At 45.1% G+C, this 22561-nt stretch overlaps 1 protein-coding gene across 2 annotated transcripts in view; it reads right to left on the bottom strand.

Moving 5' to 3' along the window:
* SEMA3B (semaphorin 3B) overlaps positions 1 to 22561 on the bottom strand; it is a 427981-nt gene that overhangs the window by 314704 nt on the left and 90716 nt on the right. The window lies entirely within an intron of this gene.

Below are 22561 nucleotides of genomic sequence, written 5' to 3'. Positions count from 1 at the left end.
CTCCCTAAAAAAAAATCATCACAATGTGTTGTATCACATCAGCAGATGTTCAAAATAATGACCAGTTTGCCGGCGGATGCATTTGAATAAGTCCTACCCCACTCCCTTTTCCGCCCACACATCCTGGCCCAGAGTGGCAGTGGCGGCTGGCATTTATGGGAAGTGGTGAGCCGGGCAAATGGGTGGTGGGTAAAAATAAAAAATAAGAAACACTTACCTGCGACATGTCCAACTCCTAGCCCTTTCTCGCTGCACATCTTTCTCCTGCAGTGCGAGCACTTGAGAAGTGCCTTAACCAATCCTGGCGCTGCTTTCATGCTGTGAGAGCAGCACCCTAATTGAAGGGAGCCGACTCACTCATCGCTCCCAAGGACACTGGAGCCCTGCACCTACTCTAACCCAGCTGTCTTAAGACAGCTGGGTTAGAGGTTTCCAAGTGCACGTCTGGCTAACCGTCGCAAGACGGCTGGCCAAAAAGACATGCGCACTTTAAAAAGTGCAGAGGCAGCTCACCCTCCTCCCTGCTGCTGTCACTCAGCAGCGGGCCCACCCTATCCTGACGCGAGCAGGGCAGGGTTATATTGAAAAATTAAATGGTAATAAACCAACTTCATTACCATTTTATTTTTCAATTCTGGGGCATTTTAACTAGTGGGGCGACGCTCCCCACTCAAATGGAGGAGCCGCCCCTGCGAGTGGCCACGGCAGTGTGAAGTGTTGACTCCACATCAATCGAGAAGCGCACTAAGTGTGTCACCATGATTTGCTCCTCCACTTACACTCTGCTCTAAAGACTAGGGCAATGCTCCCTCGGATGGAACCCTCTTCATTTTACAGGTGGCTTTTACACATGAAGATGTTCAAAGTCACCTAGTGATAACCGTAATGACAGGTGTACCAGGAAGGCCCCCCCTCTCCCATCTATCAGTGATCAATGTTAATGATTATTACTGTGATTGCAATCTTGCTACTGCTCCCATTGAAAAAGCAGAAAACACAAAGGGATTCCTGATACTAGAGGTCAAAGGGTTTTCACTTGGGAGCATTTAAGCATCACCCACGGGTGCAGCTACTACACTCCCAATATACAGAAAAGCTGTCGGGGCTCGGGCAGGGATTGACAAGGTGAGGAGACTAGCTTATAGTCTCCTGTGTTCTAGTGTACACCACAGGTGTCCCTAGGAATGCCTGTTATCATAGTTTGGGGGGGTCCCAAGGACTAGGTGCCCCCTACACTGAGTAAAAACCAAAGATATACATGGAAACATCTGTGGCAATGGACAGTGGCGGCTGACACAATGAAGGGGTGATGTGGCGGGTGGAGAGGGTTCGGGGTGAGTGGGGGGGTATAATAATTTAAAAAAACGTACCTGGAGCTTCTGCTTGCCTCTCGCGTCACACCTCGGACTTCCTTGTCCCAGCAGGCACTGGGGCAGCATCTGACTTCCTGTGCATTCTCTGCGCTGCTCTCATGCACAGGGATTGGCCTGAGCGGACTTAAAAGACGCTTTGCCTAGGACAGGGAGTCTGTGCTGTTTCTCCAGCCCAGCTGTTCCAATACAGCTGGGTTGGAGAAAACTAAGTGCACCTGTGTGTTTGTCCGGCCTGAGACCGCCGTTCAATCAAACATGCGCACTTAGTTGTGAACATAGCACTCCTCCTCACCCCCTCCCATGCCTCAGGCCCGCCACTCCCTACAGCACTGGCTCAGAGCCGGCAAATGAAAAATAAAACGACGATAGAACATCGTTTTTTTTTTCTCCTGCTGGCTCTGAGCCAGTGGGGCGACGCTCCTTGCAAAGGATCAATGCTGGGTCTAAGACAGGCGGCATGTCATCCTCACATTGCATGGAATGGCAAAGCAAAATATATAAACAGAGCTACTGGAATTATGCAGCGGGAGATGACGAAATTATGCTGCAGGGAGGACCAAATTGATGCAAAAAAAAAAATTATGTGGCATAACACTGTACATTTTGTGATACTACTACTTCATTATTTTGCCATTTTTATTAGACGACAACACTGTCTAGGCAAAAATTGTACCTCTTTAGTACCAGTTTAACAACCAAATACAGCAAAAAGCAACTGAAAGATGACCATTCAACCTTTGTGAAGGGACTTCCACTGCACTGTACATATGCCAACATGTTTTTTAGTAACTTTTGATCCGTTTAAGGTCGAAACAATTTTTGTTGTTGTTAAAATTTGCAGACTATGCAGCAGATGATGGATTATGTGGCAAATCCATAATTATAGGGAAAACGCAGCGGCCACAGAGTCGCCTAATTCGAGTGGTCCTGCAACTAAGGTGTTTCACTCCCACAAACAGGACACAAGTCAGAGGTACACGCAGGTACATGGCATCCACCCACTACTTTCACAGGGTGTACGCCGTCCCCCCCGCCAAGAAGCCGGGCCATACAGAAATATGCTGAACTTGTCTCAAATTCCACAGTGTCTGTACGTTGTCTGCTTTCCATTCCCAGTTGCAACAAGCAGGCATCGAGGGAGTTTGTTTTTCACCTCCAGCTGGATCGACGTTAAGGGGCCATCAGGCCTCCTTTTGGTTGAATATCTGGACTATAGGCGGCCTGGAACCTCACACTTAAATGTAAATGCAATGGAGGGGAAACAAAGGCACACAGGTTCTTATCTCTTCACAGGTACTTAAGAGAGGCAGCTTTTGCCTTTGTTCAGTCCTTGTATATAAGAGATGCATGCACTGTAAGAATGTCAGATGTGTTGGTCTGTCCCAGTATATACACAAATAACAACTTCAATAGCAGTATTTTATTTCGTTGATAGCACTACGCACCCCAATGCAGGGTGTCCGAGCTCTTTAACCCCTTCCCCGCTCATGACGGAACCGCTCCGTCATGAGCCACGGTTGCCGTGTGCTCATGACGGAGCGGTTCCGTCATGCCACGACCGTTGGCGGCTGCTCCGCCCACGCGGCGCTGTTTCCCCGCCTGTGCGGGGGGACAACGCAACTGGGCGGAGTCATGACGGAACCACTCCGTCATGAGCACAGCTCAACCGTGGCTCATGACGGAGTGGCTCCGTCATGAGCACAGCGCCACCGCGCTGCCCCCCCGCACCCCCCAGCGCTGCGGCGGAATTCCCGCCGCAGCGAAGGGGTTAAGTAACATATACATTGACAATAAATCAATGTACAAGATGACTTACATGAGACAGGGTTACAAGGTGTAGGAGTCACATGTCCTTCATAGCTCACTGTGCTATATTACAAGGATTACAATTTATGAACTGTAAGTAACAAAAGGATCTCTGTGTTAAGAGCAGTAACCCACTTTACTATCTACATAAAATAAAAATCTGTCATCTACATGTTACGTGATGTTCTTTGCAGGAGACACATTAACCTTATACTAATTTGATTCAAATCTGGGACTTCACAAAACACAGTTCTCTCCAACAAATGCCTTACACTCCAGAGTTATCTCAACAGTATTACTATTCCCTGAGATTTACTGGGCACCTTTACAGGAGATGCCTAAACCCAATCCAATATTTTAAAATGCAGACTTTGCAACCAATTAAGCAAAACAGATATTCTGCCACGCTTCTCCTTGTTTCCAATTTCTTTGTGGTAGGGTTTAAAAAACATAAATGTATTCATTGAGGCCCAGATTTTGCGTTAGGATTGCGCCACTTTTTTGGCACAACCTGAAGCTAAATCTCATTTGTTAAATCTCATAATGCGCTTGTATTGTACTCATGATACCTGATAAACATATGTGTGAGGTCTTAATAACGGATGTCACTTCTTGCGATGTCACTTCCAGTAAGGTCACTTCTTGTGACGTCATGTGCAATGCATACTGCCTAACCTGGTTAGTCCCCCCACTTCTTTTTTTAGGACTTGTGCCCTGCCCACAACCTCACTGTTAAAAACAAAAAGACCTCCAGTATTTGGAAATGCCGCGAGTGGAGACATGGGGATTAAGTGAATAATCTTGAACACAACCTTGTGTCTTTGAGCGCCTCAGTCAGCGTCACCGATTCCGCAATTCTTCCATTCGACATGCTTTCCAAATATGCCAAGGCAGCCGCCGTCACCCATGTGGTAATTAATGTCAGAGACGCCTGACCTATCTCCAAGGCCGCCTATGACGCAGGCCTCAGACACTCTTCTCGTCTGAGCAGGGAAAAGGTTGACTTCCGCTCTGAGCATCAAGTCATCCACCCCCTGCCCAGGGATAGCATTCCGCGGCCCACGTGGAAGAATACAGCTCTCACTGCGTGTCACGTGCAACGTGGGACCGTGACGGTAAAACTGGAAACATATCTCCAGAGAAGAGAAGGCTGCGGAAAAAACAAGTTACCTACATGTAACATTTTTTTCAGTTTGAAACGTGTTATGGTTTCACGTGCTGTGCATAATACCGCTGTATAATGTACCGGCCATGGGTTTATCTGTATCGACCACCATGGCTCATGTCTGAAAACCCACAGTCCCTAATAGTCCCTAATAGGGTGACCAACTGGCATGGGTGAAAATTCAGGACTGTGAGTGTAAAAATTCAGGAGAAAGGGTCAACATTCTGGACAAAAATTCAGGACAGGAGGTCAAAATTCAAGACAAACCTTCGGGACAAAAAGTACGTTTTACAGACACATCAGAGGATGTCGCACTATAGTATATAAGTAATCCCATCTATATCCAAACATATTCATCCATTTGCAAACCTATCCATCATGTATCCTTCCTTCCATCCATCCCTCCATTCACACTTTCACTCCCTATCCATCCGTACACTCATCCATCCAGTCTTCCGCCCATCCATCCACTCATCCATCCAGTCTTCCACCCATCCATCTACCCATCCATCCAGCCTTCCACCCATCCATCCACTCATCCATCCAGCCATTTACCCTTTCACCCATCCAGCCATCCTTTCACTTATTCATCCATCCACCCAGTCACTCATCCTTCCACCCACTCAACATTTCAGTCATCGATCCATCCTCCCTTTCTCTCTCCATTGACCCTTTCACTTAGCCATCCTTCCTTCCATCCATCCACCCATCCTTCTACTCATACACTTATTAATCATCCATTGACCCTATCACTCATCCATCCTTTCACTCACCTATCCACCCATTTACTCGCCCATCATCCACCCTTTCACGCATCCATCCATCCTTTCGCTCATTATCCATCCATTGACCCTTTCATTCATCCATTTACCCTTTCACTAATCCATCCAGCCATCTACCCATCCCTTCACTCACTCACTCGCCCACCTTTTCATATTAATTATGAGCTGAGTCATTATCTGCAGAGTTGCATACAGAAGAGGCCCATCAAGAATTTTACCCTTGTAGTTCCTAAGGCAAGTTCTAGGATAGGCCATGGGACGGACATACCCTCACCCTCAATCTAAAATGGCGAGCTTCTTCTTCGGATATCGATGAACGTAGAAATTGAGCAGGCAGGTTGAGTTCAGTAATTTGCGGGCAATAAACACGACCCCTTAATCGGTCACAATGGACTCCTAAAGTTGCAACCAGGCACAGGCTGCTGGCCACCTTCAGTACACGCCGAGGTCTGCCTCAGATGCTTACCTCGTTCTTGACCGGTGAAAGTCGAGGTGGAGAGCCATAAGGAGTCTTGGGGCAAAGGTATGGGTGCCAGTTGCACAGCAGACCTCTCTATGTATGTGGTGGGGTAGTAGCAACGCAACCGCCATAGTAGTGCTTCCGAAGACCTGCTAAAGCAGGGAAATATACTAAAAAGTGATCCCAAGCCCTGAAGCCTAAGCGCAGCTCGACCTTCTGTTGGCCATTCATTGTACAGTGTATATATATGAATAGCTATATGAGCTATAAATTAAATACATGTGAGAGAGGGGCTAAGGAGAGATGAGGGGCACCATGGTGGGTGGTAGTCAGGGAATACATAAAAAAGGTCATGGAAGGGGCACCAACAAAGATTGTCGCCCTGGGCGCCACTAATGCACATAGTTTAGAGTTCGACAGTTCTTCCAGAGCCTTTGCAGCAACCACCTATAACGTTTTTGTCCTTTTTTTGTGGTACACGGTTACACGAAAGCTACACCTCACTGTTGAAAATAAGTTTGCCATTTGCAAACAAATACAGAGCAGAGACGTTTAAAGGCAAGGGCAACGTGTGCAACTTCCAAGGACCCCAAGCTATAAAGCCCCCTCCCACCACTAGAAAGATTATCTATTTCTATATTATTTATGTCTATTTATCTCAACATACCCCCCTCTCCTGTGTAGTTTTAAGGCTTGTTGGGCCCCAAGGGGAGACATATATCAGCTGTTTCTACATGATTCAGTTTCTAAAACTGTAACAGTTCAATATTTTTGTGCATTATGTAAGCTTCAGTTTTCAGAAAATGGTTAATAAAATTCACAAATGTTCTGAACAGGGGGCCCCTAAACCTGTCATGCCCAGGGCCCCGAAAATCATTAAAGATGACAATAAAACAGGGCAGTAGCTATCAACGGTGGAGAAGGAGCATCGACACCAGGTCCATTGCAAACCAATTACTGTTGCCATTTACTGTGCAAACAGACAGCCGAGTGACATTATCATTGCTTGCACTGGGGCCCAGTGCTCTCGTGTTATACCACCGCACAGAGACCATATATTATCTGTCATTTTATCTGTTTAATGCGTCGTGCGATGGGGATCTCCTGAAGAATAGCCAGAACTGCAGGAAACCTAAAAAAATGCATTAGGCTCGGATTCTGACATTAACAGTTCCCCAGCCTCCAATCCAGCCAATGGCGCATTGCGGCCTGGTCCCTTTAGAACGCGTTTTACTGAGTCTACAGGTCAGGGGTCGAGTAAGGGTCCCGAAAAATTTTAAAAGGGAAAGGATCAAAACGTGCTCTGCGCGTCCATAAGTACCGTGGCTGGGTACCCTAAAGCTGTTCTCATTGGCCCTGAATCAGGGCCAATGAGAGCACTCCTGCAGTGTACCAGGGAGTTCTAGGATTGGCTGATGGCTTTCAAGCCAATCCTAAATCGCTTTGTTTGGTCTCCAGAGCAAACGGTTGGCATTAGAAAGGCACATGATTGGCTGTCACCCAACAGCTGTTAAAATTACGGTGAAATGGCGTCTGTTAAAGAAATCTTCACGGACAATGGACAGATGACCGAAATTACGGACTGTCTGTGAAATGTACGGACGGTTGGTCACCCTAGGTCCTAATGTACGATGAAATGTTTTCACATGCGTCGTCTGATTAAAGGCTATGCGCGGGTATGCGTTGGAACTGGTCCTTCACATTTTCAGAAATATTGAGGCCCTCATTTATGAGGTTTTTCCACAGGGCAGCACCGCAGGCCTTCCTGCTGCGCTGCCCTTCGGCAAAAGAAAAGGGCAGGAATGCACCGTATCTATCAGAAATGGCGCATTCCTGTCCTTTTCTCCTGCGCAATGGGCACAATGGGCTGGCGTGCACGCAGGAACTTTTGTACCATGGTGCAAGGGAGAATGCATTGCAGGGAAACCTTCCTGCACAAAAAAACAAGAGGTTATTTCCTCTTTCTATATGTGCTGCAGATATTTCTCCTCGTGGTGCCTACCTTTTGGCACTGCGTCAGAGTTGGAATTTCTCGCAAATCTGGGGCAGTGGCCTCAGAGTTGCGATTTCTCGCAAATGTGGGGCAGTGACAAAAAAAACATGGATGTTGCTGGGAATGTCCCCAGCAAAACCCATTGCATGCCCCTTTAACAGGAACAATTTTTACGAGGCAGAATTAAGCCCCAAAAAAGTGGCTTAGTGCTGCCTCGTAAATATGGAGCACGCTCCTGCGTCAGGGAATGTCACAGCAAGTGATTTTATGAAATTTTGAAACAGAGAAGGAAATCATTTTTACGTGACAAATATTTGAGGGAATGCGGATGTTTTTCAAGAGCCCCTGAAATATTGGGGGACAAATATAAACAGAAAAAACATAATAATAAATAAAATTAAAAAACCCTTAATTCACAGCAAAAACAGAGAAGTCTGTAAAGGAAATATTTATCCATACATGCACATATGGGACTTTATGTGGTACAATTTCCTATCTCCTGATTATTTTCCATACTCATATCAAGTTCAAATCTCTATGTATATATATCCCTTATGTGTAGTTATGTATCTACATATTTATATATTTTCCTCCCACTGCAGAGGAACAAAAATTAACTAATGTCCCCAAACCTCACCAAACTACCACTCTATGACTCCTCCTATTCCTCTTTCACATAATATATCCTACCTCCGCTCTCTGACTCATCCCAAACCTCTTTTACTACATTGAACTCCTAAAAAACTCTTTCCAAACTCCTCCCTCCTCTATCGATCCTTTATCCTATTCATCCTACTAGCAGGCTCTCTGCCTCATCCCAACCCTCTTTTACTGCTATGACCTCCCAAATAATCCTTTCTAAACCCTTCCCTCCTTTATCCGATTCATCCTACTAACAAGCTCACATGACTGCCGCTCCGACCACTCCCAATAACAATGTATATTTCCCTCTACTAATCCATCACTAATCCACCTTTGGGTTCCAGAGTAGTGTGTTACTTGCAGAAAAGCGGTTCAATGCCGCGTCATGGGTAGTAAATGCTATACAATTACAATTTGAAGCCACTCATTACACCGAGCAACTAAATTGATGTCTGGGTGAGTCAAAAAGAGAATTGAGCCTTTGGAAGCTGTGTACATTTATAAATACAGGCATACCCTCTCACTGAAACTCAGTCACTCAGTAGTCCACATACTCTGTGTCCCGCTTGTTACATTCAAGTTATGATTGGTACATCTGTCTATTCACCTCCGCTTTCTTCCAACCCCTCCATTGTCACTCTTATCAGAGCTCAGGATCTAACTGTTATATGCAACTCTATGCTTCCATTTTGTCCTTCAAAGAATTCTTCTGCTCAGTCCTGCAACTTTATAATATATGACCCAAGCACTTCTTGTTTTGCAATTTTATCATTGGTACTTTCTCTTTGCTGCTCTTCTTCTTTATTCGGTTCACATTTGATATGATTATAAGCTCTGCTAACCACCTCCTACTCAGCCTTCACACCCCCAGTCACACCTTCTCCTATGTTGATTCTTCCATTTGGCTCTTTCTTGTTATCTTTAGCGTGCAATGTTTTGATGGTGTTGCCTATGATTATTGCCACGCTCCAAGCCATTTCTTTGAGTGCTATATCCTCCTAACTTGCTCTCTGGTATCAAATTTCTGCATAGTCTTATCTCCTCCTCTCTCATCACTTGTGATTTCCCTCATCTTCTTTGTCACCAGGAGTGGACTATCCTATAAGATAGTTGAGAGTTTTACCAACAAGCTAGCATCTTTAAGGAGGAGATGCCAGGAGCAGGTAAGTCTGACCTGTGATTGACCACTTCCCAGTTCTACCACTCTTTCTGAGACAAATCAGATAGATTACTGGTTCTACTGCATCTCAACTGATCTTAAACACAAACTGGACATGTGATTGTCACAGCCATACTGGCTTTCCAAAGACACTGGTTTGTTATGAAGAGCCCTGCTTGCAAAAGGTACAACTCTCTCAACCACCACAGTCCATTATGACCTACCGCCCTTTTGCCCATTTGGGGTCCTTTTGCTCATTTGCCACACCCGCCCTGCATGTTACCATCTGCATTTCTATACCTGCTATACCTACTATACCCCCATTTTGCTATAGATACATATAAAACCTGCTGGTCCCTTGACTAGGTTGGGCTGGATAGATGTCTGCATCCTTCCCAATGCTGTGCTCCCCTTTGTTCAACAGACTTTAGCGGAGAAAATATCTAGCGGAAGAAAATAAGTCTGTGACTTTCGCTTTACTGGGAACGAAGTACCCATTGTAGCGCTTGACTCTCTTAAGGTAGTGAAGGAGTGCAGTCCAAGCACTAGACAAGGAAGGTGGTGTGTGTGAACAGTACCCTCAGATGGTAGGTAGATAACAACACTCAATGAATCTTTATCAAGTCAGTGCTTTGTTTTAATTAAAAGGCAAGGTTATTAATTGCACACAGTACTAAATACATTAATTTACAAATATCTACAAATAGGTAGATGGAAATGCCTAGGGTGACACCGTCATAACAATTTACACCCCTAGTGAGGCTTGAACCTTTCAACCACAGTACATGCTACCTATATTAGATAGAATATAAGGTGGAGTTGTTACAAGAAAGGCAGGCCTTCTGGCTTTGTCATGGTGTCACCACATTAGTAAATGCAGAAATACGGAATGATGGAACAATAGAACATAATGTGGAATCAATAGGTATGGTTGCACATTGCAATGACTTTCATCAAGGCCTTCCTTGACCCACTGTAACATTCAGGTTGTTAATACAGCATTTCAAAATATGGCAATGACCTTCATTAAAATTTATTAAGCTTCACTGTTAATTTTGTGTTTATCACTAAAATCTTTTCATAAATTTGATTAAGGCCTTTTCCATTGCATTATCAATATTTTAACACTAAATAAAACGTTTCAATTCAATAGGTACATAAGTTTTTCTTCTGCTTTTAACATGCTGCCACTACAGCCTTAAGACCAACTAACAACCATCACTGTACTCCAGACTCTGGGCCTGATTCACAAATGCAAACTTAGACCAAAAGTCTAAGTTTAGACCTGTAGTCTAAGTTTAGATCTAAAGTCTTAGTTTACTTCTAGTAAAGTTAGACTTTTGGTCTAAGTTTAGACCAAAAGTCTTCTTAGACCAAAAGTCTAACTTTACTTCTACTAAAGCTAGACTTTTGGTCTATGTTAGACTTTTGGTCTAAACCTAGATCAAAAGTCTAACTTTACTAGTAGTAAAGTTAGACTTTAGGTCTAAATTTAGACTTTTGGTCTAAGTTTACCTTTGTGAATCAGGCCCTCTGTGCGCAAAGGCACCAACTCTAAAAGTGTTTTGAAGTTAATAGGAGTCACTCCTGGGAGGATAAATGCACTCCCCTGGGACACACCGGGCAAACTTTGGACACAACGTCTGGAGGAGGGGGCGCATGCACCTCAGGAAGCCACCCAAATCACTCTACAGTGTTGGTGGGGCACTTACCCACTCTTAAGGCAATGCAGAAGAAAACCAGTGTAAATATTTGAGCGCCCCAGAGGATTTTGGGATGCGTTCTTGGCCCAAGGCTGTGCCTTTTTTATAAGTCGCTTTGCTACCCAAACATCTTTTGTCCCTTTTCTATCTATTTCTCTAGAGGTCTCTGCCCTGCAATGGGGTACCTGGCATATATGCCCACATTGCATGCCTGACATTCCGCCCAGTTGATAAGACACTGTACACTGAGTCTGCATGTTTACTTTCTCCAGACCGTATGGCATGTGCTTGTGAATGGCTACATGATGCATCCGCCTTCCTCCAGACACAGGCACAGGGGACTCAAACAATACAAAGTCTACAACATATGTGGATGTTGCTCTGCCCACTACCTTTCACTAGGTCACAGTGCTCACAACAGCAATGCCCATCGTGTCAGACCACCCACCGTCTTACAAGAGCACATTTTAAGAAAAAACTGAGAACATACACTCTACATTCACCATATAAGTAATTAGTTAGCAGTTACAGCATTCAACAAGAACTAGACCAACCTAGAAAATACATAAGCAATTTGGTATAGCTCTCCAGTTTCACTATTCCAATAAAACTCACTACTCAATAAAACTGACATACTCAACCCACACACTTCCACAAAACAGACTCAGACTCCAGCCTGCAATGGAATCAATTGGGAAGTAATTCTGCAATGTGTTATTAATCACAGATTGTGTGCTATACAAGTGCCAAATAATGATAAAAACATGAACGTGCCTCAGCATTAGAGTATAGTGGTCCAGGCTTGTAACACCTGTGGCCAGCATGGCTTTAGGGTGATCTACCAGGCCAAATGGAGCGGTAGCCTTTTACAAAAACGGGGGGAAAGGAAGAAACCTATTCATTTTTCTGCAAAAAAGAAATGTTTCTTCCTCCCCCATTTGTCCTGTGTATTCATTCCTATGGGAACTGAGGTTTCCCTCTTGTTAAATAAGTCCTCACCCGCTCCTCTTTGATTTGTAGGGTAATCACAACTCTGAATCCCTCTGTGAATCTGAATAGTAACATATGCAACACTTAGTTCCTCAAAATCATATTTGTGGAATACATACAGTAAAATCAATTAATTTACATAGACATATTAGATTTCTCTTAAACAGAAGTGCTTTTTTTTAGATTATCACAGTGTAAAATTAATTAAAACATACTCAAGGAGTCGAGACGGTACCATGAAAGCGACAGTTCAAATTCATAATTTAAATTAGCTTGGTTTAGCAACAGCATTAGTCTATAGGCAATCTTCATCAAATGTAAATTCATGTCAAAATATGTATTGTAATTGTATTCATATACCGCTTACTAATCCTGATGAGGGATTGAAGTGCTCTATGGCGAGTAGCATGCAGCTCCGGAACCCAAATTCAGTGGTTAATCCAGTGGTCATTGTGATTAGTCATGTACTTTCAAGAACAAATGCATGCATTTACTCCAGTCACTTTGTGATATATTAATAACAGGTAGGTGTGATCATGAGTGGGTGCTTTGCGGTTTCAGATGAATAGTTGGGGAGTTAGATAGGCTGGCTGAGATTAGGTCATGTTAGATTACAGGCATAGGGTTTTAAAGAGGAGAGGTTATGATCTATAAAATGAGGTATCAGCTAATTACAATAAGAAGGATTGAGGCAGGCAGGCATGAGACCAAGAGGGGGCTATACTCAGAAATTGAAGGTATGCAGAGGATGAAAGGTAAGTAGAGGGTCACTTTGAAGAAAGAAAGTGCGTCACGGTCAATTTTGCATGCAGGGTTTTATGAGTATAGTGGGAGAAGGCTTCCTGAGATAGCAAGCAATCGGAGAATGTAAGCTGCAGAAAGTAACAACATTATACATAGTGCACTATATCCGGGGCAGATAGCTTAAACAAGCGATTCCAAGTGTACACATCATTTAAACATTAAGAGCTCTAGCCTATTGTGTGACAATCCTAGGGCAGCTCTTTTAGACATTGTGCCCGATTTAGATCTTGGTAGTACTGCACCCCCTGTTGGGGTCTTCCCACCCACCTCCTTGGTGGTCTGCCTGCCCGATTTAGATGTTGGCTGGGCACTGGAGGGAAGTCTGCCACAGTCCCGCCGACTCCACCAGGATCTGTCTCCTGCGTCGGCAGCGTCAGAAGCTGAAGCAGCTGTTGGAGGGAGTCTCACCGAGATTCCTGTCGTCCAGATAAAGAGGTGCCTTTCCATAGCAGCAACTGTGGCAGGGAAACCTCCAAGTTTGGGTTCATAGATATGAAATAAAAGGAGTGAAAACTCATGTACTTTCGGGGTCCCACCCTGGTCCCATCTTCAGTGCCATTGTACAGGTCCTTGCCGTGCTGCTGCTACTTGGCCTCGAGGCTCAGTCACCCCGTTGTCACCGAAATCTAAGGTAGGCTTTTGTGGTAGGTGTGCATGTACAATCAGTGATGTGTGTGTGTTGTTGGTGTGCAACGCTATATGTAAAAACGATGGCCAGTACACATTACCTACATGTACATATTAACATATACACAACATATATGTGTATTGAGAAGTGAATAAGTAGTACTTACCTGTTTCCACGTCACCATTGTACCGCTCCATCAGGACTCCGTAAGCCAGCACACTGCTAGCACAACTTCTAAATCGGTTCATTGGGAAACCGCCAGTCTGATGGCAGCAGAGTACTTACAGACAGCAGAGAAGACCCCAGCAGGAACCTGCCAGTAGCTGCAACATCTAAAAACGGCAGCCGGACCGTATTGGGCTTGACAAAGTACTTGGGACTGCTGCCGCTACGGGACAGCGGTAAGATCACCAAGATGTAAATCAAGCCTATAGTCTGGAGTATTCCAACCTTGTTACTGGGTCTGTACACTGCACAGGGGAAATTGGCACAGAAAAAAAGATCTCATTTAAAGATCTTCCCTCACTATTCTGTAAATTAAAAGTTTTTTCTACTCACTCATTAAAAATTAGTTATTTGGCACTGGCTGTGAATGTCTCGCCAATGCGCAGTCAGATTTCTACTCACCTAATTCCATTCAAGTGCATGCTGTGCGTGTTTGTGGCTTTTGTAGTATATGCATTGTATGTATAAGCGAAGCAGAGTGGTGAAGGCTTGTAGTTCCATTTTGAACATCCCAGGCCTGTTCCTGTGGACAAGTTGGGGATGATGTTGTTTTCACAGAGAGTGGAAGTGTATCGGGGGGCAGGAGGCAGGAGGCCTAGACAGTGGTGTGAGGACAAAGGAGACAAGGCTCCTATAGAAATTCAATTGGGTTCGTCCCGTGGCACTCCTGCTTGGTAGATCTGAGTGTGAATGGAGGGCTGCATTCTTTGTTCTGAGTGAGAAGGGTCTTTTAGGTTAGGCCACCCTTCTGTCTCTTTCCTGATCACTGTTTTTCAGCTCCTAAGGCTGCCATTCTCGTCAATGGTTTTTCAACCTGTTTTTCACTATAAAGAGAATTTCGACAGGGTAGTCCTCTCTCCCCGCTTTTATTTGTTTTAATATTAGAATATTTTATTTCTAGAATAAGCAACTACCCATATATAGCTGGCTTTCAATACAATTATATGGAATTAAAATGATCTGAATATGCCGATGATATACTTTTTAATTTATCCAAGCCAGACAAATCCATACCTGTTTTTAAACAGAGGTTCAGTCCTTTGCCAATCTTTCAGGTTATAAGTTAATTTCGGATAAATATGAAATACTGCAACTTAACATTGTCATAGAAATTCTTTTAAAGATTTAGGTTTTACTTGGACTCCAATTTAGCTTATAGTTTACCAATTCTATAAAAACTATTATTAAGAATAGCTATATTAGATGTCAAAGCTCTGGATAAAGTGGGATCAAGCCCTTGGCTTAAGAATGTCAATATTTGGCTGTATAAACTGGGCCTTGAAGAAGCATGGGAATGATAGCCAAGCTGAAGTCAAGATACTGGGACTATATCTTGGGTAATTGGATATTTTAACTAACTGTTTTATCAATATGGACGAGATGGATAATTCCAGTTTGTCTGTTATTGTGAGAAGTTGGCCTGGTATATGATGTTCACTAGTTAAAGTGACCACCTTGTACCATGCCAAGCAACCCTTATGGTGTGGTTGTAAGTCAACCTTTTCGGACTAGCTGCCCTAGTGGTAGCGTAGGCTAAGCAGTCTTTGAGGCTAAACTCGTTAAAGCGTGTTAAGCAGGCTGTTTTACCAAATGTAACCCCCTTTCATACCAATGAAAGGACACCACACAGATATATATTCAAAATATATATGTATTTATTTCTCAAAGTATCCCCTAGACTCTTTATGAGCACAGGAGCACAAATCGTTAAACAAGATTACGTTAGAATACACAGAAGTTGCACTTTATATGGATAGGCCCTGGTGGCCACTCGAACCATATACTAAAATAGTGGTATAAGTACCACGAACAGAAAAGGGAAAAGGCCTAGGGCCTCTAGAATCTCTGGGCCTACGAGGAGCTAACTTTAGTTAGTGACCAGGAGGTCCACGGGTTGCGTGTGCAGAGCAAACAGTCACACGCGAGTTCCCATAGGTTTTCAATGGGTGCGTAAAAGTTACAAAGTTACTGCAAAAAGGATCTTCCGGATGGACTATGAACTCAAGATTGGAAACACAGACACTAGAGATGATACTCTACACTTGGGCACCGGAGTGCCAGCTTTACCTGACCCACAGGAAGCGGGTGCATAGGTCTCGAAGTGCGTCGGGTTTCTTCTATCTGTTCAATGGAGCCTGAAGACAAGGATGCTGCAGGCGGTCGGTCCGGAAGGGATGCGGTGGATCCAAGAGTGGATCGGAGTTGTAGAAGACCTGTAAGCAGAGGGGACAGTGTTCACAGTCACTAGCCAGTGACCAGCATGGCACCAGGTGGGTACCAGGCGATGTCGGGTGCAAACAGGAGGAAAGGTGCAGCTTGTCTCTGCAGCCACGTGGTCCCTGAAGGTCGACGACGTCCAGGAGTCGGTTCACGAGCTGTTGCACGCAGGTTCTCGCTGTCGGCGGTGTCGGCAACTTGATCGAAGCAAACAAGCCTTGGCAAAAGCAATTGTTGTGGAAAACGAAATAAGCTGATGGTTCTGACCAGCAAGGTCAGAGGGACTGCTCCTTTGGAGGGGAGCAAGGGCCAGTCTGGAGCAACCAGACCAGTGGTGTAGTTCTTGAAGTTCGTCGCCAAGATGGCCACTAGCCAGCGGGCCAGCAACCGGTTAGGCGCGTCGAGTGGCAAAATGCAGAAGGGCCCCACGCAGATCGTGGAGATGCTGGAGGGCTCACCTTTGATGCAGATGCTGCTCGGATGTTGGGCTTCTCAGGACCCAAAGCACAACTTGGAGGAAGCCTCGGTTGTCGCGCTTGCAGCTTGTCGTGGTCTTTTCAAGATGGCTGGCTCCACGTGTCTCGGTGCCTCCACGGGTTCCTTCTTTTCAGGGACTGTGGATCGGGCGGTGAGAGGTCTGGAGGTCCAGGTCTTGTCAGTCTCTGGGCTCGGGCTCTGGCGGGAGGCGGCGGCAAAGCAGACGTTGATTCGCTGGATGGTGCTTGCGTTAGCAAGGTGGTCACTCCCTGACCACAGGGGAGATTTCCTTCAGTCCTCTGTGCAGCAGAGCGTCGAAGTTCCCGTCTTCTTCTTGTAGTTAAGTTGATTCCAGGATGTCTGAAGTCTTAGGACACAGCTCCTACCTTTAAGCGGATTCTAGGGGCCGGACTACCTGCTAGGTCCCTCCCTAAGGGTGGGACCAGGAAGGGGGGTGGTTACACCCCCAATCCTTTGTCCAGCTCGCCCCAGGCCAGGGACTGGTGTGCCCCAGGACCGGATTGAACTGGCATATGCACCGAGGCTCCTTGTGAGCCTCAGGCATGTCTGGTTTCTTTCAAGCCCTACCTGACCAATACACAAAATCCTGTCTGGGGTGGTGCACGCACCTCCCCTGGCAGGAAACCCTTTGTCCACACCTCCCAAGCTGGAAGGACTCCCAGCAGCAGGAGGGCAGACTTGTGTCTGTGGTGGCAGCATCCATTTTGTGGAGCTGAGGCTATGTCTGATTTTACCCGGGTTTCAGGTACTGTACATGTCGTGTCCCTCTAGAAGGGTGGAATGCTAACCCCATCACCAGAATTGGCGAGGCGTTAGTATTCCAATTCGTATGACACCTTACTCGACATGTTTCGATAAAGCCAAACCAAAGATAGCATTTAACCGCGAGGTTCATAATGCACTTAAGAGTATATGGTATGACGATATCTGGAAACAGTAGAAGGAAGTGGTTCCGACCACTGCAGACAGGCTCAGCTCATGCCAGAGCACCATCTCACATGGAACCAAGCACTCTGCCTTCAGGATTGTCAAGGCCTGCTATAGGAGTGGCTGATAGGTTACCATGTGTTCCATTTAAGGTTAGGTATAGGTATACTACACCCAAGTAAGAGGTGGTTACACCAACTTACCCCAGCTGAGTGATCAGCCAGTTGTGTCAAATTTGTTAGGCCAGGCCAGGGGTGGCACAATACATGCTTCAGCCCCTGGTAGGCCTTAGATACACCAATGCCCTGGGTACCTAGTGTACACTGGTACAGGGGCTCACAGGGTGATCTAGTTCCAATGGGTTATGCACCTAGGGTACATGGAGTTCATTTTACAGAGAGAGCAGACAGGCTGAGACCCTGAATGGCAGGATCTCAGGCCTACTAAGTCAAAAAACCAGCTAGACACTAGGCAAAAAATTGGGGGTAACCATAGTCAGATATCAGTTATTATCTGTCACACGACTCACTGATGGCATCCATATTTTAAGATTAGAAACTACTGAATGGGTTGTGTTCTCAGTGTCAAGGAATTTAATGTATGCATGGCATATTCATTGTAAAATGCTGGATACAATTTAATATCTTATAATAAGACTGTTCTTACACATATGTATTTATGCCAGTTTCATCCTAGCCAAACATATTTTGCTGCTATAAGCACTTGCACTTTACCGTTGAACAAACCTTTAATCTTAAATTGCCTAGATCCCTACTCATGTACTCAAACTCTAAACGTAGGTATCTAATGGCTACTGGATCTTAGAAAGCGATTCTATTATGTTTTGTTCGTGAATTTTTATTATTACATGAGAATGTGTTTTATACTTTATGAAAATGTACTCACATTTTGCTTATCAATGTCAAGGCATTTAATGCTTACATGGGGCAATAGTAATACATTTAGGATTAAAAACCAACTATTTTTATGTTGTAGACTGGCTTTATATATAGTCCTTCATATGTTGGCTCATTATAAGTAGTTCTAACTGCCCCTATAGACTCTTGCACTTTAAGGATGACTATGTTTCTAATTTCATTTAATTTGTCAATATGCCAGATTCTTGTATTTAAGTCTACAAATAAAAAAGCCCAATGTTTACTGGAATCTAGATAGGTGCTACCTCCCCTTTTGCCTTATTTTGTGTTTTTATCAACGTACAATATTGTATTTTATAATTAATAATGATGTACTGTATTTATATTGTATTTTTTAAATTGTTTTATTGTGTTTCTATCTTATGATCATATACTGATCAAATAAATTAATACTACTACTTCTACTACTATTAAGAATAACTTTGAAACTCTTATACAGAAATTAGAAACCTTGTGTGTAGGACCTACTCACGTTTCTGCAGGAACGTCATGCAAATGATGAGAAGATCCACTACTTCACCTGATCACCTATTGCACCCAACGTGGTCAAAGTACAAAGAGTAACCAGGGGAAGAAGAGAATAAAATAGGAGGGAAAAACTCAACGTTCCCACGTCGCACCCCAGTCTGTATGGAATCAGAGCGTCAAAAAGGATGTTTTGTAGAAAAGAAAGGAGAAGAACAGGATAAGTTACACAGTGTAATTGTAGTTGTAATTACTATTCTTGTCATAGGATATGGTATCTACCTTTAGAGTTCCCTTCTTCTATGTGTGCTGATAACTGGGGTGAAATGGAGAACATAAACATCTAAACACAAAGGTGGGAAATATATGCTCCGTAATGTGATATTATTGCCTACCTATTATGAAGCAGGAGCGGCAATAAAAAGAATCCTGATACTGGTAAAACTAAACAAAACTTTTAGGGATTTTATATGCATCCCGAATTACATAACAAAAATGTGGCTGCCAAAATAGAGACTAACATCCTTCTCTATCATTATATTCGCAAACAAGCCTCATTATGTGGACTAGAGGCAAAAAGAAACAATAATTTCTTAAACAAGAGGTTTTAATCTCCTACCGCATGGAGGATGCAGGAGTTTCTGGTAGGTGTCTGAAAACAAAGGAGGCAGTGCCAGCGGACACCGCGACGAGAAAGAGACAGGAAATGAGGAAACGCAGAGTGCCAGCAGACACCGCTACGAGTGTGAAGCTGGAGGCATGGGGACGCGAAAACACGCCGACCCGGAAGCACTGGAGAAAATCCGGACACAGACTAAGCCGACCTGGAGGCTAGAACATGAAGCGTTCTCCTTTGGGGGCGGCACCCTTTTGAGTTCTGTGACTGCTTGCCTGCGCATGCTCCAGTGTGGGAGATGGGCCGCGTCTGCAGTTCGCTAGCGGCTAGCGTCCTGCAGACGACATTGTGTTTCAAATAAAAAATCCTCTCTACCTGTCTAGGTGGGGTAGACTCACTTCTATAAAAATGATGCTTTCTCCATTAACAATGTTTTTACTTTGTTATGATTCCCACCCATATACCAATATCTTATTTTAAACGCATTGAGGCAGTAGTAACTCTATTTATATGGAATAATAAAAAACCTAGGGGCATATTCTCAAGGAGCTATCGCCGAGTTATCGGCACTTTATTGCAGCCAAAGTCGCGAGAAATTTACCGCCTCATTCACAAGCTGATGCAAACAGCCCATATCACCAGTCTTCCAGCTATCGCATGCTCAAAAAACATCGCCACGGATTACCCCGGCAACTATTGCTAATGAGATGCAGAGTAGGCGTTACCGAGCAAAAAGCTGCAACAAAACCACACCTCAACATTCTCAACGACCAGCCAGATCGGCGATAAAATCACAAAACATGCGACAAGGCGCGGTAGCAGCAGGAAATTAACACCTGCTCTGACCTGGTGCAAAGCCGGTCGACAAACTGCAGCATAAAGGGAGCCCAGTCCAGAGCCACACCTGAAGAACAACAGATGCCATGGAGCTACTGACCATGCAGCTCGGAGCCCCACCAGGGCCACAACACCCACCACAACCACCCCCCGGACATAACCCCCCCCCGGGCCACACCCTGGGCACCCCCCACCTCCCACGGACCAAGAGATTGCACATCAACGTCACAAAATCATTAACAAAATAATTCGCATGATGCTGCAGAATCACAACTAACAGTCATGTGAGGACAGAAAAAGCAGAATGAATCATTCACCATTGAAAGTCCAAACCAAATATCACAATCACATTTCTCACCATACAACTATTTGGAAGAGTCATGGCGGGTCATCCGTGAACAATCTGTAACTGACAGCCTGAAAGACAATATCCAAAATAAGAAGGTGTGTCAGGCACACATCAAAGGACAGAGAGAAAAAGAGAGAGAGAGACAGAACAAGGAGCGCAAGGACAACCGGGCCCTTGGCTCATACATGCCAACTGTTGCGTGTGTTTCGCAATTGGTGCACCCTAAATCTAAGGCCTGGCAACAATTTCAGTGCGAAGGCCACATCACACTTCAGAAATGCAAGCAGTAGTCAGACTAAAATTAGGCATGAAAGCTCCTTTGTCTCAATACACAAGGCGGAAGGACATCCGAACCTCCGACCTTGGTCTTCAATGCACCCGGCACCCCCTGAGTGAGATACCATACCACACCACGAACTGCGCTAATGAAAGACCAACGTGTCCACACCCCACACACACTTGTCCCTGCTCGAGATACACCTGCATGACATGCCACCAACACATTGGCAAAAAACAACCCATAAGTCCAAACTTTGAACACACATACTACTCATTGCTCCGAGCTGTGGCATATCGTCCACAGAACTGCCACCAGTCTGAGGAGTGCCGGTGGTACGAGACCAACAAACACAATGACAGGCAATCCTGGGCACATGCACAACCCCAGTCACGTGGAACTGTACGGTGCAAGAATGCTGCATCTGTTGAGAGCACTGCCAATGGCAGTTTTGCAAATCAGTTACTGTCTGAGTCTCTGGCTTGCGTACGTCACATGCGTCCAGCCCTGGTTCCACTGTCGATCATGCACATTCGAGTGGCCCATGGAGGTCTGCCTATCCAACACAACAGTAGCTGGACTGGATTATGACTTGTGTGTGCGCCCCCTGTTGGCCCATGAACAGAAGTGCAACCGGATAACCGGGCATGGGATGCCTTGATATGTGGTGTCTGTGCCGACAGCAGTGGATGGGCGATTGCACAAGTCATTGCGTGCAGTGACCACATCGAGGCGCTCCCCTATTGGGCTGTGTTGAGGATTGGTGAAATTGCGTGGTCGGAGCACATCTGTCCGGATCAGTTAATGGATTGGATCTCCCTCATGTTCCTTGAACTCGAGAACCACGTACTTCTGGAACTGATTGCCCATGAAGCTGCGCTCGCATTCATGGACGAGTAACTACGTTCCCGCAGCCACAACTGATTGACATGCAGAACACAGGTCCCAACACCGTGTTGCATCACGGCGGAATGGTGCATAGCCAAGACAACAGTGGACATGTCTGCATTCGCCTGGACTCAGAATGCATGTGCGTGGAACTACGCGTGTGTACACACACCTGTGCAAGGTGCTGCAGCCCCATGGGCGGAACTGCACAGCGTCATCTGGCAAAGTTCCTAAATCTCACATACTGCTGGAGGAAGACTACACACATGGCAATGTAGTACGACATGTGACCTTGTTGGTCCTTTTCACCTGCTCACTGTCAGCATAGCTCACAGTCGGCGGAATGTCCGGTGGTACAGCTTCATGCTGATCCCATGGGCTGTGAGTCGTGTCCCCTGACACGGGGCTATGAGCAGATGCCAAACATCACATGATTCGACCAGCAAGGCAAGGTGGGCTGAGACCTTTGCCAATCGTAAGGATATGTGATCATTTTTCCATCCCCATTTCTGGCACCTCGACACATTCCCATTCTGCCCGTATGTGTCTTCATAATTTGTCTGCCTGTTCTGGACCATTCCTTGCCCGTACTGACACGCACATGCTAATAAAGTCTACGCAACTTCACCAGTGTACAAATATGATGAGTGTTGATTAGTATAACAAATTGTGTGCCTCAATGAGCATTGTCCGTCCACAGGGAGGGACAAACTGCAGCTGGTACATAGGTGGTGAATCCCTATTGGCTGCTCCACCTCTGTGAGCCAGACATTGTGTATTGGATAGTTGCTGGTAGACCTGTGCTCTTATGTGTCTTCA

Source organism: Triturus cristatus, chromosome 9, assembly GCF_964204655.1.
Source record: "Triturus cristatus chromosome 9, aTriCri1.1, whole genome shotgun sequence".
NCBI lineage: Eukaryota > Metazoa > Chordata > Amphibia > Caudata > Salamandridae > Triturus > Triturus cristatus.
Note: the sequence above shows the minus strand (reverse complement) of the source record. Positions and strands in the feature narration are given on the sequence as shown.